The sequence below is a fragment of the Pseudorasbora parva genome, chromosome 22, assembly GCF_024679245.1.
Source record: "Pseudorasbora parva isolate DD20220531a chromosome 22, ASM2467924v1, whole genome shotgun sequence".
NCBI lineage: Eukaryota > Metazoa > Chordata > Actinopteri > Cypriniformes > Gobionidae > Pseudorasbora > Pseudorasbora parva.
This window is the reverse complement of record NC_090193.1, coordinates 12,555,886-12,565,232: the sequence shown is the minus strand read 5'-3', so window position 1 is coordinate 12,565,232 and position 9,347 is coordinate 12,555,886. Positions and strand designations below refer to the sequence as shown.

General features: G+C 43.1%; 1 protein-coding gene across 1 annotated transcript in view; it reads left to right on the top strand.

The window, feature by feature from the left end:
- The first annotated feature begins 759 nt into the window (after window positions 1-759).
- The window catches only part of agtrap (angiotensin II receptor-associated protein), a 30,058-nt gene continuing 21,470 nt past the window's right edge, over window positions 760-9,347 (top strand). Inside the window, exon 1 of the mRNA XM_067431959.1 lies at window positions 760-1,058. The gene's annotated coding sequence lies outside the window, so the exon portion shown is untranslated. The remainder of the gene's footprint in view (window positions 1,059-9,347) is intronic.

Here is a 9,347-nt window from a genome sequence, read left to right as displayed (position 1 = left end):
AGAGTTGTTTGTGGTGGTGTAAATTAAACACGATATTGTCTCATTGTGCTCTCTAGCCAGTTATAAGAATGAAAATTATTTATAATTTGAAAATAATAATGAAATGTTTCCTGCCTTGACAGTAATGTACTGTTCTTAACATTTAAAATGCACTTAACACTTGTAATCCTGTTTACCACGACTATCTGTTTGAGGTAATACAGCTTAAAAAACAAACAACAAGCTTAAAACTACTTACATTTAAACACCACATCTAAGCTTGTCTGTATATTTGGCGGTGGTGCCATTTGTTTCAAATAATATTTGGGGAAAAAAATTCTGCAGCAGTGAAAGATACAACTCACACACACTCCTACTCCTACTTTCTTAAAATGAGACAGTCTTATGACACATGCAGCCTTCGACTCTGTCCAAATCGAGGGAGCAAGGGTCTGTTCATATAAACTTCCCTTGTCCACTTCACAAAGTGGAACACACTTCAAAATGGCTGTGGGGATTCCCCAGAGGGGAAGTGCTTAGGGAAGTTTGCAAGTGCATGTCTAATAGTGGAGTGGAATGCAGCATAAGACACAAACACAACATAAATGCGGATGATCAAACCAAAGTCCTGACAAAACATGGTTGATGAGGACACTTCCTCATTCCTGTGAACCTTATGGCTTAAACATACTAAAAGGTGTTTTTTGTTTATTGTGATGGGTAGGCTTGTGATTAGGGTTAATCCTAAATGATTGCTCATGGCCTGATCGATTGCTCATGTCTGTCTTGCTGCAGAGAATGTTTGTAGCTCTATACAGCTTTGTTTTTGAATCTCTATTTGATATATTTTCTATGTTGTTTAAACTGCTAAATATAACCTTTTCATCACCCCATATTGTCTAAAATTGCCTACCACATTAAATCTGACATTGCTAGCTTTTAATCTAAATCACTATCACACGTTAGCATTTTGTTAGCCTGTTAGCTTGCCATCTCTGCACCTGGGTCTCCTGTTTTCTGAGTTCATTAAACAACTGTACTGAGTTGGATTAGTAAATAGATTCCATCAAACAACTAAGGTAAGTTGGATTAATCAAGACATATGGTAAGCCATATATTCTTCTCCAGTCATTGTCATTTGCACTGCATTCTACTCTGTTGGTGAACAGGGCTTCACATGTGATAAATGTAAGGAGATGATCAGGCTGACGGAGAAGATTTCAGAATTAGAGACAAGCATCCAGACTTTATCTGAGAGTAGTAAGAATGTAACAGCTTTAGACACTGCTTTGGATGTGAATAGATTAGAGAACTGCAGCAGGGCTGGGTGACGATGAGAAAGCATAGTCGCGGATCAAAAAAACACTCTTCCATTCTGATTAGAACATCAAACAGGTTCTCCCCATTCAGTGACGCACCCACTGAGGATCCTGTTTAAAGTGCCCTAGTTATTGGTTATTCTGTTACACGGAATGTGAAAACAGAGGCACCAGCCACCATAGTCACATGTTTACCGAGAGCCAGAGCGCCTGACATCAAAGCAAATTTAAAAGTGCTGGCTAAAGCTAATTGTAAATTCTCTAAGATTATTATTCACATCAGCATTAATGATGTTCAACTTCGCCAGTCTGAGATCATCAAAATGAACATTAAAGTGATGTGTGAACTCGCAAGTATGATATTAAATGCAGTTTTTTGCTCCGGTCCCCCCCCCCCCCCCCTGTTAGGAGGAGTGATGAGCAGTGGTGTAAAGTAACGAATTACAAATACTCTCGAAAATTACATTTTCTAATACATGCACAACTGATCTGTATTCTGTTAGCGCTGCACAAGCTCGCGGTGCCATCTGCTGGGAAAGTTTAATGTAGGCTTCAAAGTGCATTAGGCATTAAACAATCGTCACTTCTAGATTTTTGTCCCTTACGTTGATTTTGTTTAACACGTAAACACATTAACCTGCTTTCTGTCAGCTTATAGAAGTGCATATTTTAATGTAATGTGTTATCACATGGCGATTTAAATTGTAGTCCATGTATAGGCCTATAGCACATAACTTTCATAAAACCTCAGATTTATATTTAAATAAGGTTTATTTTTTTAATTGCAAGCAAAAATAATCATTGGTGAAAATTGTGAGCTGTGAACTCGATTCTGATTTCTTAAGTGTATTCTTTTTACAGAAAAAAACATCAATTGAAATTAAAGCAGTATGAATGCATCTTGGAAAGAAAGAACTCTGCTTTGTTATGTAAAATTGTTAATCTACAACCCTTTGCAACCTTTTTTAATTAACTGCAGGAAAACTACAAAATGGTTGTCATAAATGTTACCAGGTTATTGGTTGATTTCTCAAATATTGCATATTGTTATATTTTTAAAGCTAGCAGTCAAAAATAAAAATAAATAGGCATAGTCAAAGAAATATTGAAATACTGTTGGTGATATGTTTTTTTTTTTTGTGTTTTTTTTTTGTTACTGGGAATCATCCATAAAAGAGAAGCTACATTTTTCATTTGAAGGGCATACAGTGGAATAACATTCATAGCATAATACTCACTACTTACTACTCTTGAGTACTTTTAAAAGGGCTACTTTTTACTCCTACTTTGAGTAGTATTTAGGACAGGTACTTTTACTCTACTTGAACAATTTTTTTTGACAAGTAACAGTACTTCTACTTGAGTATGCTTTGTCAGTACTCTTTACACCACTGGTGATGAGATACTTAGCAGACTATCATCACTCACTGGCTGGTTGTCCGCAAAATAACAGGGTTCATAGATGATTGGAAAACCACACCAGTCTCGAGTCCTCTGAGGGAGCTCGGAGGCATATCATGGGACAAGAAATCACCACACCTGGATTTGACATTAATCGTTTACGTTTTATGTGTGTGCGCGTGGCAGATGTCTGTGAGGGGCCACCCACGTTACTTTCGTTTTGTTTGGTTTAAGTCTTTTAAATGTTCGCCGGTTCCCGCCTCCTTCTTCCCCCCTCGAACATATTGTAGGCTATTACAATTTCTATGTCCAAATTACCATTACACATAAACGCAACAACGGTATGCCATTTGACCCATCATGTCACCACCATTGCGACATTGAAACGTTTGTTGATGCCTCTCGTAACCCAGAAGGAGCGAGCGTTGCAGGAGTAGCAATGGATGAAGTAAAAGTAAAGTTGGTGAGTGGAGTAGCTATATGAAATTGTTGACAATGAGTCTTTAAAGGCACTTTTGCCTGTTTCATTAGCCCATTCATGACGCTGTGGATGTTGAGAGAGGTGCAGGATAAAAAAATAAAGCATTTTAATTTGAATGATTTTAGCGTGTGTAATTTATCGCGGGCACGGGTCGGGTAACAGGCCAAATATTAACGAGTCTGGGCGGGTGGGTATTTGACAGAAACCTAGATAAACCTGACAACTACATTACTTTAAATGAATCCACCCCCCAAGATAATTGTTATAAAATCAAGCCGTGTCTGAAAGGTAAAGGGGGACATGTTTCTGTAATTTATAATAATATCTTCAGTATTACTCAGAAGTCTAGTTTAAATATAATTCCTTTGAAGTATTGGTGCTTTATGTAACGTTATGTGTAGTATAAACCCCTACATAGTAGCGTAACGTTATGTAGTGTAAACCCCTACACATGGGTGTGTTGGCTGGGGAGAAGTAAAAACATGTCCTAAGCTCACTGTCACAGAAAGAGTGGTATCTTGGGGTCACAAAGTCTCCAAAACAACCATCAGATGCTCTCTATATGCCAACAAGCTGTTTGGGAGGCATGCAAGGAAAAAGCCTTTTCTCACTTACACTCACAAACGTAAACGTCTGTAATTTGCTAAGCGGTACTTGGACTTCAACTGGGATTGGGTGCTTTGGTCAGATGAGACTAAGGTTGAGCTTTTTGGCAACAAACACTTAGTGAGTCTGGCGTAAAACAAAAGATAAGTATGTCGAAAAGTACCTTATGCCCACCGTGAAATATGGTGGAGGATCTGTGATCTGTGAACAACTGTGGGCCTGTTTCTCTTCCAAAGGCCCTGGGAAATTTGTTAGGGTACATGGCATTATGAACGCTTTTAACTACCAGGACATTTTAAATAAAAACCTGATGGCCTCTGCCAGAAAGCTGAAGATGGGTCGTTATTTGGTCTTTTAGCAAGATAATGATCCAAAACACAATCTACACAAAAATGGTTCAGCAGTCACAAACCCAAGGTAGCAGTCACAAACCCAAGGTCCTCCCATGGCGATCTCAGTCCCCAGACCTCAACCCAATCAAAAACCTGTGGGGCAAGCGTGCATAAGGGAGGACCCAGCCCAGAGGAGAGTGCATAAGGGAGGACCCAGCCCAGCCAACACACCCATGTGGGGCCCAAAGGGGTTGCACATGGGCTGATATCTGGGGCCCACCTGAGCTACCCAACTGGGACCCAGCTAATTTTGTCCTCAGTTTCCATGGAGGCCCTACATGGGTTAGCCCAGATGGGTTGATGATGGGTCTCTTGATGGGCTCATACTGGGCCCACATGGGTAACCCAGGTAGCACCCATTTGGGGCCTGCATGGGTCTGCCCATAAGGGTTAATGATGGGTCTCTTGATGGGCTCATACCAGGCGGAAATGGGTAACCCAGGTCGCACCCATTTGGGGCCTACATGGGTCTGCCCATATGGGTTAATGACTGGACCCAGATAGGTTTTATGTAGGGCTCTTATGGGCTACAACGGGTATATATAGATGGGCTAGCATAGTTTCTGTATGAGTTATCTTATAGTGAACTCCGTAATACAAACATTACATGTAATCCTCTAAACCAGTGGTTTTCAAACCTGTCCTAGAGGACCGCCAGTCCTGCAAATTTTATATGTCTCCCTTATTCGACACACCAATTTAGTTCTTGCAGTCTCTACTTATGAGCTGATGAGTTGAATCAGGTGTGATAAATGAGGGAGACACAGGGCTGATGGACAGGTTTGAAAACCACTGCTCTAAACTACACTAAAATGTTAAAGTTAATCAACAGAAACCAGTAGCTCATGCTATACTTCATGCAAGGGTTATTTAGAATAATTTGAAAACGACTAAATTACAGTTACAACTTTATTTGACAAAAGTACCACAAAAAAAAGTAGAGCTCCTGACAGATATAATTTGACAAAACTTGTATTGTTTATATATGTACATCTGTACACTTAAAGTTTATGTATTTCACAAACAAAAATATAAAAACAGTGCAGCTCCTCACTCCCCCATAATCACTCGCCCAAAAGCCATTTGAAAAAAATTCAAAATAATCAACCATTGTGTCACTTTTTTTTAAAATTCTCTTTTCTCACATTTAAAGCTTTTTGGTGCCCCACATCCAGTTGATCTTGATGGCATGATCTGTGGGGTCAGACAAAAACAGATGGCGACAAAACGACACAAACTGCAAAATAATTAAGGTGAAGATTTAAGTGCCCACTTAATAAGAATGACAAGTGGATGTATTGTTAAAAAATAAAAATAAATAAATTCAGTCATGGTTATGGTTTCAAACCTGTCTTGGCATACCACCAGCCCTGCAGATTTTGTTTGTCTCACTATATCTGACACACCCAGGTTTTGAAATCTCTACTAATGAGTTGAATCAGGTGTGATTGATGATGGAGACATACAAAATGTGTTAAAGGCCATTTAATTTAATTTTATAACTAATTTTATACAGAATATTGTATGAAAATGTCAATTTAAAAAGACATACATAAGAATTTATATGTTTTACAACACCCACGCGCAGAAATTAAGAAAAAAAGTGCCTGTTCTAAGCTACGCTCCAAAAACCCGCCTTTTCCCAGAGAACGCGTCATATGACGCAACGACAGGCAAACATAGGCGCTGCAGCCCTGGCTCTCATTGTGGGTTTACGTAGTCTGAGAGGTGGAAACAAAAAATAGAGATTGTCGTTATCGTAATTATAGTTATAGTAGGTTTGAGTCATCACAATGGTGAATCAATAAAAGATCGTTGTTACAATGACTGTATTTACATGAACAGCATATTCCCGTCCTAGCCGAAAGACTAACTGCTTTCATACACGTAACGTTACTCCACAGTAGCCTACATGTGAGCTCATTTACATTATGTCCGTAAGAAATACTAAGAGGTGAGTAGTATAACAGCCGACTAAGGTCGGAATTCCAGCTGTCCGGTTATGTTGTTCAGATATACGGCCCAAACGCTTGACATCTGCAGAAGCAGAACATGCGGAGCGGACACCGAGGTCTAAAAGCAGTTAATGATTAAACATCAGCTAGCAATTTCTACAAAATTTCACGATAAACTATGTTGTATACAAATGCACAGAATGCACAGAACGCCCTCTGCGTGACGTCTCTGAAGCATGAATGAAATCTGTCACCAATCTGATTGGTGCTACGTCATGACGTAGTAAGTGACGGCATATGCGGAAGCTATAAGAGGACGCCGTCACATAGTAAAGACAGCTTTTGCTCTTCAGCGGAGGCGTCTGTGTGAAAAGCATATTGTTTGTCTATTTATTGTTTGTCTGTCCCTTATACAGTATATAGTGAAAGCAAGCATGGCAAGTGAGCAATTTAGACGGTGTGTGCACCCGTACCCGCGCTTCATTACGGGCACGGACACACACCAGCTGTGTGTGCAGTGTCTCGGAGTGCAGCACGCTCAGGCGGCTCTTGAGGGAGCCACCTGCAGCGAGTCTGAGAAGCTACTGCTCCGAGTGCTGCTCTCGCGGCTGGCCGCGTTCACCGAGACCGGCCAGGCTCGCGAGCCCCAGGGATCAGGTCCCGCATCTGTTGAGGCAGCGCGGCGGCAGCGATTATGGGGCTATCAACTGGATCTCGCGATGAGAGGCGGGCATGTTGAGGCATCTTCCCACTCCTCGATTCAGAAGTTCTCCAGCCTCGTGAGGAAGCCCGCGGGGTGGGTTCTTCGCGTGAGGCGGAGAACCCAGTTCTGATGCTGTCTGATTCTGAGGGGTCAGATCACTTCAGCCTGGAGGCGGGTGGAGTGAAGGTGGATTCACCTCTTCACTCCCCCGCTCAAGAAGAGCTTGTGAATGTGGTGACCCACACTGTGCCCAAACTAAAAGTCGAATGACTACAGGAAAAAGTCGAAGTCCAGCCTGTGAGCAAGCTGGATGGACGCTTTTTCAAAAAGCGGGCTCAGCCTCCAAGACAAAGCTTGCCGTTTTTCCCAGATTTGCACAATGAGTTGTGCAAATCGTAGGAAAAACCATACTCAGTGTGCCTATCTGCGAGGCTGGCTATGGGGCGCCGCCACGCGTTGAGGAGGCACTAGCGAGCTATTTGTCTCCCGATGCGGCAGCGTCCCTGAAAGCCCCGGTCCTGCCCACCAAGCCATGCAGGGCAGGTGGGCAGGGCTTATAAGGTGGTCAGGCGCGCTGGTAGCTGCCTGCACAGCATGGCGGTTCTGCAGGCCTACCAAGCAGAGCTCTCAAAGGAGCTCGATGAAGGCGAGGGACCGTCTCCGGATGGTATAACGTAGCTCAGAAAGGCCACCGACTTGTCTCTCCATCGGCCACTCTATGGCTGGTTTGGTGTGCATGGGGAGGCACCTCTGGCTCAACCTATCGGGGATGAAAGATAAGGAGAAACCCTTCCTTCTGGATTCCCCAATAGCCCCTTAATTCCCTCGTCGAGAGATTCCAGGAGGTGAGGAAGCAGTCAGCGGCCTTTCGGCAATACCTCCCTCGCAGCTCAGGGCCTACAGACACAACGCTTCGGGCCTCAATGGTTTCCTGCACACGTATGCCGCTCCAGCCGCCTCGTGAATGACCTGCGGCGGGGCAGCAAACGCGTGCGCACACCGAAAATCCTCCCCAATTAAACTCTGCCAGGCGGCTGCTTCAGGGAATCAGGCAGGAGGCTCGGTGGGTACCAGAGACCAGCAACGAGAGGCTGGATCCCCTAGTAGAATATATTGCCGCATGGTCATTCCTCCCGAAATTTCTGCTTGGGCCCTGCATACCATGGGAAGGGGGTACAGACTGCAGTTCAGAGTTCCACCACCAAAGTTCAATGTGTGGTCTGGGCCATGGTCCCCCCGGCCCAGAGGCAGGTTATGGAACAGGAAGTACGCTCCCTGCTGGTAAAGGAGCCCATAGAACGTATTCCTCTGCCAGACAGGGAGTCTGGTTTTTACAGCCCGTACTTCATTGTTCTAAAGAAGGATGGGGGGTTACGTCCAATAATAGATCTGAGGTACTTGAATTAGTCTCTAAGGAGATTCAGGTTCAAGATGCTCACCATTCCAGCCAGTGGTGTAGTCTACGTGATACGCAGGTATACGCTGTATACCCAATAGGAAAGGACAAGGATTTCCGTATATCCACTTAAAAAAGCGTGAGGATACGTAACATTATCGTTTTGTGACAGAACTTTCATTCATAAATTCACCACGTCAGACTGTGGTTGCGATTGCAAATCACTAACGTTTTTGGACCATTGGGGCTTCCGTGGCCTGTGACATTGATCTGACGTCACCTACCAAGGAAAATAAGTTGCTTGGTGGCCTTTTTTTGGCGCAAGTTAAAAATTAACTAACTAAAGTAAAAGAAGATATGAAACGAAAGTACACTCTTTGAGTGTTTTCGGAAGCCTGCCCCTAAAGCTACAGCAGCTTCGCGTGACACTTCAGCTGTAGCAGATGACACGGACGTTACAGAAAATCCAGTGCGACTCGCAATTTTGACCAATCACTGCAACTTTTCTGCACTTTGATCAATTATTCGCTGCGTCCTGATGTTTACACGAGCACATCAAAACAAATACGTAGTTTGCTTTTCTAAACAAAAGTGCTCCAAGTCCGTGTTTCTCACACTGTTCGTGTGACTCGCGGCACAGTTCTGCAGTGCACACACACACAAAACACCGGCACAGTTCAATGGGGACGCGCATCTCTTAAAGGGGCCGCACTATATTCCTCCTAGAGGTATGGTGTGGTTCTGGTGTGCTCCCAGGTCCGCATGACAGCTTTCACATTACCAATTTTTCATAAGAACTGTGCCCTGTTCTGAACTAAACTGCCAGTGTAAAAACTCTGAAACTTAGAAGACAACAATCTTCAAGATACAGTAAAGCTCCCATATAACGGATTGGCACCTCAAAATAATGTGTGTGTGTGTGTGTGTCTGTTGGGTAGATTTAGGGGTAGGGGCATTGTGTGTGTGTGTGTGTGTGTGTGTGTGTGTGTGTGTGTGTGTGTGTGTGTGTGTGTGTGTGTGTGTGTGTGTGTGGTAAACAGAATACAATTTTATATCTCCTTGTGATTTCAGATGATGAGAGAAATGAGAACTTCGGACCAGCCTTGTCGACAGAA